Raw genomic sequence first — 8,109 nt, forward strand, 5'->3', positions numbered from 1 at the left:
TTTGTCTCATTAACAAAAAATTTAAATATTAATTTAAAAATTTTTTTGTAATAAATTCATCCTTAAAGATTTGATAATTATGAAAAAAAATATGTGAAAAAATGGTCATATATAAAATAATATTAGAATTTTCATTATAAAATCATTAATTACTAATCTAGTCTGGTCAACAATCACATTTCTTAGGTCAATTTTTGAGTTATCCAAATATTCTCTCACACTAAAAACAAACTGTTACAATTGAAATTGAAGTTAAATAAGGTTAAGATTGTCATTTGCTTTTATTTGTCATCTCCAAAATCACTTAAACTTTTATTTTTTCTTATTGTTAGTACTCGTTTGTATTGTATTCTTCTGTTTCTTATTTATCTCATTTATATCATCTTCCATTTCTTCCTTCTAAGTTCCTTCTTCTCCTCTAGTTTGTATCGCTCAATAGAATTTGAAAGAATGTCGATAGCTTCGATCGATTCATGTGCTCTGATGATCACCAACAATGAAATCGATTTGGTTTCAATAATATGCAATGGTAAAAAGGTGGAGATACTTGTTCCTTTCTAGAGGACAGCAGGTGAAAGCGGTGGTGATAGTGTCTATGAGATGAAAGTAAGGGTTGAGGTTCCTATTCCGAAGAAATGATTTATTCCGTAGGCTAGATCGGCTAATCATGCTCAATTGTTGGTTCAAAACCATTGGAATTTTAAGGATAGTGGGATTCCAGTGAGGTTTATGGTGTTTAATTAACTATGAGTAGTGGGTGGATTGTGAGAAATTCCATGGATGTGTTGGTTTCAACTTTTGTGAGTAGCGAGGCTATGATAGAGATGTAAATGGAAGGGTGTATATTAATTTTTTATTTTTGTCAATGATAGGAATCTTGGACAGTTGGAAGAACTTCTCATCGCTTGGATTGATGTCAATGGTAAGGGGTTTTACCCTAAGATCTTCATTGATGGTTCTAAAAATCTCAACAAAAATGAGGTAAATGTTGATGAAAAGATCTCCTCGGAGAATTGTAAGATTAACCTTGAGATAAAAATCATTGAGAACAACTCTATGTCATGAAAATTTCTTTCCTTACTTTGCCTTCTTGTGAACAATTTGTATTAGAAGTCAAGATCAAAATACTGGTCTTGAAAGAAGATTCATCACCAATATATAGTAAATTTTTTGAATAACCAAAGTTAAAAAAGGGAAATACAAACTTACCTGATAGGAGCTACAGAAACTTTAGAACTCCACCTTTTTAGGTGGGGGAGTGAACTCTGTAGTATTATTAGAATCGATGCACTATGAGCATGAGCATCATCATTCAGTCGACCTATATTTGTATTTGTCTGTTCTGTTTCTCTTATAACATTTAAAAGTAATTGAAAGGAACGAATAAAGAAAAGGAGTAATACTACCTAACATATGAAACGTAGATTTATAACTTACTATATACAAGGGTAGAATGTGGTTGTTCATATTGCCACACCATACCCCATGCAGCTTTGGATTGAGATCCTACCCTTGATTATAGTCCCTTATAAATCTAATTTTCATATGTCAGGTAAGCACTGATCCTTTTCAGTATTCATTCTTTTGAATTACTTTTAAATGTCATGAGAGAAACAGAAAAGTCAAGTGCAAATACAAGTCGACTGAATGATGGTGCTTATGTTCATAGCGCATTGATTCTAATAATGCTTCATAGTTCACTCCCCTACCAAAAAAGGTTGAGTTCCAAAGTTTTTATAGCTCCTATAAAGAAAGTTTGGATTTCCCTTTTTTAACTTTTATTATTCAAGGATTTACTATATACAGGTGATGATTCTGGTTTCAAGACCATTATTTTGATCTTGACTTCTAATACAAATTGTTCCCAAGAAGCTAAAGTAAGGATAGAAATTTTTATGACATAGAGTTGTTTTCAATATTTCTTATCTCAAGTTAAATTTACGATTGTGCGAGGAGAACTTCTCATCAACATTAACCTCATTTTGTTTGAGATTTTTAGATCCCTCAATGAAGATCTTAGGGTAAAACCGCTTACCATTGACATCAATCCAAGCAATGGGAAGCTTATTTCCACTGTCCAAGATTCCTATCATTGATAAAAATAAAAAATCAATATACACCCTTCCATTTACATCTCTATCATAACCTCGCCACTCACAAAAGTTTAAACCAACACATCCATGGAATTTCTAAAAATCCACCCACTATCCATAGTTAATTAAACACTATAAATCTCACCGGCATCCTACTATCCTTGGAATTCCGGTGGTTTTGAACCAACAAATGTGCATGATTAGTCGATCTAGACGACGAAATCAACCAGTTCCTCGGAATAGGAACCTCAACCCTCACCTTTAGTCTCATAGACACCGTCGCCGCTTTCACCTATTGTCCTCTCAAAAGGAACAACTATCTCCACCTTGTTACTATTGAAAACAGTTGAAACCGAATTGATTTTATCGTCGGTGATCATCGGAGCACATGAAATGATCGAAGCTATCAACATCCCTTCAAATTCCGTTAAGCGATACAAATTAGAGGAGAAGAAGTTACTTAGAAGGAAGTAATGGAAGTGACTAAAAACTTGATAAATAAGAAACATAAGGAAGACGATACAAATGAGTTCTCTAACAATAAGAAAAAATAAAAAATTTAAGTGATTTTGGAGTAGAAGAATAAAAGCAAATGACCATCTTAACCTTATTTAACTTCACTTCAATTGTAACAGTTTGCTTTTAGTGTGAGAGAATATTTGGATAATTTAAAAATTGTTGACCTGATTGTTGACCAGACTAGATTAATAATTAATGATTTTATGAAAAAAAATTCTAATTGTATTTTATATTTGACCATTTTTCACATAATATTTTTTTATAATTACCATGTCTTTAAGGAAGAATATATTAAAGAAAATTTTAAAAATTAATATTTCAATTTTTATTAGTGAGCCAAAATTTGTTACAATTTTTTATTTTTTTCTAAAAAGGAATAACAACAAGAGTCGTTGAGAGGAGGATCCACATGCTTATGTGAGGGCATGTACACCTATTAACTTTGAATATATACACACACACACACACACACGTGTGTGTGTGTGTGTGTGTGTATGTGTATATGTATATATATAGCTTGAATAGAAGATATATTTTATTAGTGATATTATAATATGGAAACTAATTGGGTGCATTGGTTTAAATATTGTGCGTCTCTTTATTTTGAGGTTATAGTATTTAATTCATTATATGAGTTTCTTTTAGTGTCTAGTTTTGTAGGAATGAAACGTGATGTTTTCTCATTGATAAGTTCAACTTGTACAAGAGAAGTTTTTGTAGTGATATTATTAAAAGGCTGAGGATGTTTTGTGCCATTTAATGAAGTAAAACATGTTCAAACAACTACCTATTTAGCAGGTGAAATTTTGTTCAGGAATCGTCTAGTTACAATGTGCATATCCCGCCTTCTTTAGGTGAGGAGGCTTGAGTATGGCTTCACATATATATGATTTGATATGCTTTATCTTACTGCTTTTTTCCTATCTCAGTTCTTCATTTTTTTATTATATTATGTGGACCTTCTCGTTTTTTGAATTTTAACCATTTTCTTTTTATTTTATCTACATCACTCTATGTATCTTGGGAGACTTCGACATATATATTTGCTTCACAATCCTTGTAAGAATTAGAAACTTAAGTTAGTCGTTGATATTTCGTGTGCTTCGAATGGTTATTTAATCAGGATCTTGATTATTTTGATTTCAAACATTCTATGTTAGTGAAACTCGAGGTCTGAATTCTAGGGACGTGCCTTCTTTTGAGTTGTGACTAGGATGCTAGACTATGTTAACAAACACATCCTTCAATTTATGTGACCTATTTTTTAGTTTTTTTCCAAAAGAATGCTCCCTGTTTAAATTTGGGTATAATTTGTGTAATTTTTCACTTTTTCTTTGAGGAAAATATTTTATAGTCACACATACTTAAACATTTTTGTAATCACAAATATGTTATGACATGTATAATAACACAAGTTTCAAAAGTTACCTTGTGTATTCTTAGCTTTTTTTCTCTATTTTGATTATTTACTTTGTATCATTCCACTTGTTGGCGAGGAAAATTATGTCCACACTTTTGTATGCAATAATAACTTGATCCTTCTTCGACTTGAGCAAACTATTGAAATTTGACAACTTTCCTTAAGGCTCTTTGGAAATATGAGTTTCCCTTCTTTCTAAATGTGAAAATATTTTAAGTTCTTTTGGGAGTACTTAGTTCTCATATATTGCTTTGAAGGAATTCTTCATTTTGCTCTAAACTGATCTCGGGCTTAAGTCTTAAAACGACAATTAAAAAGATTTTGAAGGGCTTATGAAAATTGATATGAACCTCTCCTTCTTATCTCTAGTCCTTACTAAAACTGATTTTTAAGTCTTAATAGATGTTTAAATTATTTGTGAAAGACTTCATGAAAAGACATTAGGAATTCACTAAACTTGGCTCTAACTTTTCCTTGAATTTTAATTTATGAATTCAAGGTTGTAAATTCATTTTTCTAGATGATTTCTATATGAATAGAAGTCATTTAGAGTAGTTAGAATCATAAAAAAGTGTTAAAAGACCTTAGATGAGATTAATAGTACTGCATTACGAAAACTAGGCAAAAAATGCCAATTTTGGCGCGTTCTGGGTGGGCCACGCCAGACCCATTGGTCTGAGGCTCCATCTGGGCACACTATAGGCAAGTCGCCCACGACCCTCAAGCGCAGATGGGGCGCACTACGCCTGACCTTGCACAGGTCACTCCTAATGAACTTTTTATCTCATTTTTGAACTCTGAACCCCTAACTCATCCTGAGATAGAAGTTATGACCGTTTGAATATGACAATAACTCAATTTCTTAACTTAGCTAATTTTGCAGATTTTCCCTTTCTTTCATTAATATGAATATTTGTTTCGTATCTTATTCTTAGCTATTTCAAATCGTGAGATGTTACAATATATCCCCCTTGGGAATGTTCGTCCTTGAATGAGATTTCTTTAACTAAGCTAAGGATAGTTACATCAAATTAAATACCCAACAAACAAAAGCAAGTAACCACATGCTTACTCATAGTTCGTAAAGTACTAAGAAGAAAATTAGTACCTTGATCTACATTCTCTCCGAATTCAAAGAGATGTGGATATCTCTTCTTCATGTCCTCTTTAGCTTCCCAAGTCATTTATTCAACAAATTGGTTCATTCAAAGGACCTTGACTGATGCAACCGCTTTTATTCGCACTTGTGAACTTGGAGATCTAAAAAGTTGAACCGAAATCCCTTCATAGAATAAGCTATCCTTAACCCCAATATTTTCAATTTGTACAATCAATGAAGGATCACCTATGCACTTCTTTAACATAGATATGAAACACTGGATGAATTTCTACTAACTGTTATAGAAGCTCTAACTCATAAGCTACTTTGCCAATCCTTTTGGCTATGCGATAAGGCCCAATATACCGGGGAATAAGTTTACCCTTATTACGAAACCTCAAAACACCCTTCATGGGTAAAACCTTCAAGTATACCCAATCATCCACTTCGAACTCCAACGGCCTTCTCGTAACAAATGTGTATGATTTTTAACGATTCTGTGTTTGTTTCAATCTCTCTTGAATCACCTGCACATTCTCCATAGCTTGGTGAATTAGATCTGGTCCTATCAACCCTGCTTCATCTACTTTAAACCACCCAATAGGAATTTGCATCTTCTCCCATAATGAGCTTCATATGGAGCAATTTGGATGCTCGAATGATAACTGTTGTTGTAAGAAGACTCAATGAGAGGTAGGTGATCATACCTATTCCCCTTAAAATCAATCACGCATGCCCTTAACATATCTTCTAAGGTCTGGGTAGTAAGGTCTGCTTGCATATGACGGTTAAAAACAGTGCTTGAGCTCACCTTTGAAACCAAACCAAACTAGCAAGATTTCCAGAACTATGCACTAAACTGTGCATCTCTATCTAAAACGATAAAAAATGGGACACCGTGAAGTCTCACCATTTCTTGAATATTTGGCTGATTTTGTCATTTTATCGACAATTACCCATACTGAATCATTCTACATGTGACACCTTGGTAACCGTGTGATGAAGTCCATATTAGTCATCTCCCACTTCCATTCTAGAAATTCTATATTTTAGCCAACCCTCCAGGCCTTTGGTGCTTTATTTTAACTTAATGACATTTCGGGCACTTGAAACAAATACGACAATGCCCTTATTCATACCATTCCACTAATATATTTTTCTCAAATTGCGGTAAGTCTTTGTGAAACCTTGATGAATGGAATATCTAGAGCTACGAGCTTCCTCCATGATCCTTTTTTGAAGTCCATCCTGCATAGGCATACACAATCTACCTTGATATCGTAACACACTATCTCCCCCTTGTTATGAAGCTAATACTCTTTGATTGTGAACATTGGTCTTCAATTCAAGAAAAATGGTATGTTTGTCTTGCTTATATTTCACTTTTGACACCTAATGATAACTCAACCCCATTTTTCACCAGTATTCGTCTATTTATGGAATCTATTAGTTGGACTCTTAGTCATGCAAGTCTATGCACTTCTTTTGTACGTTCCTCCTTCTCTTTCTCAAGATGGGCGGTACAACCCATTGAAAACCTTCTTAAGTCATCGTCAAAAAAATTATCCTTACCTGGGTGGTAAAGATTGCTCATGTCGTAATCTTTGAGAAATTCTAACCACTTCCTTTGTCTGAGATTAAGCTCTATTTGAGTAAACAAATATTGTCGGCTCTAGTGATCTATGATGACATCCATAAAAACGCCATACAAAAAGTGATGCCATATCGTCAAGGCAAATACTACAACATCCAACTCTAAGTTATGGGTTGGATAATTCTTCACATGAACCTTTAATTGTATGGATGCATAAGCTATAACCTTGCTATTCTACATTAACACACAACCCAAAAAAACTATAGATGCATTACCCCACAAAACCTTGAGTACCTTCTTATATGGTCTAGAGTGGCAAATAGTCAACCTCTTCTTCAACTCCTGAAAGCTTTTCTCACAAGCTTAGGACCATTGAAACTTAACTATTTTCTGATTCAACTTGTAAAAGGAGACAATATAGATGAGAACTCCTTATATCAGTTGGAGACGTGGATTTAGGCCAAATGTGAACTGTTTCTATCTTTTGGGTATAAACTCTAAACCAATCACTGGAAACTATGTGGCCCAAGAATGCCAGATATTTAAGCCAAAACTCACATTTTGAGAACTTAGCATATAAATCCTTATCTTTCAATGTATGAAAGACTATGCTGAGGTGACTATAATGATCTTCTTCATTACTTGAATAGATTAATATGTCATCATTAAGACAATGACAAACATATCTAAATAAGGTTTGAAGGCACTATTCATAATATCCATGAATAGTGCAGGCGCATTGGTCGACCAAAATGACATAATCAAAGCTCATAATTCCCATATTTGGTTCTAAAAGCTGCCTTTGGAATATCACATTTCCTAACTTTCAATTGGTGGTAGCCTGACCTAAGGTCAATCTTGGAAAAAAAGGAAACACCCATAAGCTGATCGAAAAGATCATCAATCCTTGGAATACTATATTTATTTTTAATGGTAACCTTGTTCAATTGACGATAATCTATTCATATCCTAAGGAACCATCCTTGTTTCTCACAAATAAGATTGGAGCACCCCATGGTGAGATACTTGGAAAATGAAACCTTTATCTAACAGATCTTTCAACTATTATTACAGATCTTTCACTCTGTTGGTGCCATTTATATGGGAGAATATAGATAGGACGAGTATTAGAAAGAAGATCTATATTGAAGTTTATCTCTGTCACAAGGGACTCTGGGAAGATTATCTAGAAGACTTCTAGGAACTCTTTCACTACTGAATCTGACTGAATAGGAGGTATCTCAACATTAGAGTCATTAACTCTGACAAAGTGATAGACACACCCCTTAGAAACTAACTTTCTTGCCTTAAGGTATGAAATGAAATGACCCTTAGGCATTGTTGAACTGCATTTCTAGTCTAAAATTGGTTCATTTGGAAACTG

The 8,109-nt window shown here is 33.6% G+C and overlaps 1 pseudogene; it reads right to left on the reverse strand.

Annotated features, from left to right (window-relative positions):
- Nucleotides 1-1,893: 1,893 nt before the first annotated feature.
- Nucleotides 1,894-2,506, reverse strand: LOC107019588 (annotated as a pseudogene).
- Nucleotides 2,507-8,109: the final 5,603 nt, after the last annotated feature.

Source organism: Solanum pennellii, chromosome 5 (genome assembly GCF_001406875.1).
Source record: "Solanum pennellii chromosome 5, SPENNV200".
Taxonomy (NCBI): domain Eukaryota; kingdom Viridiplantae; phylum Streptophyta; class Magnoliopsida; order Solanales; family Solanaceae; genus Solanum; species Solanum pennellii.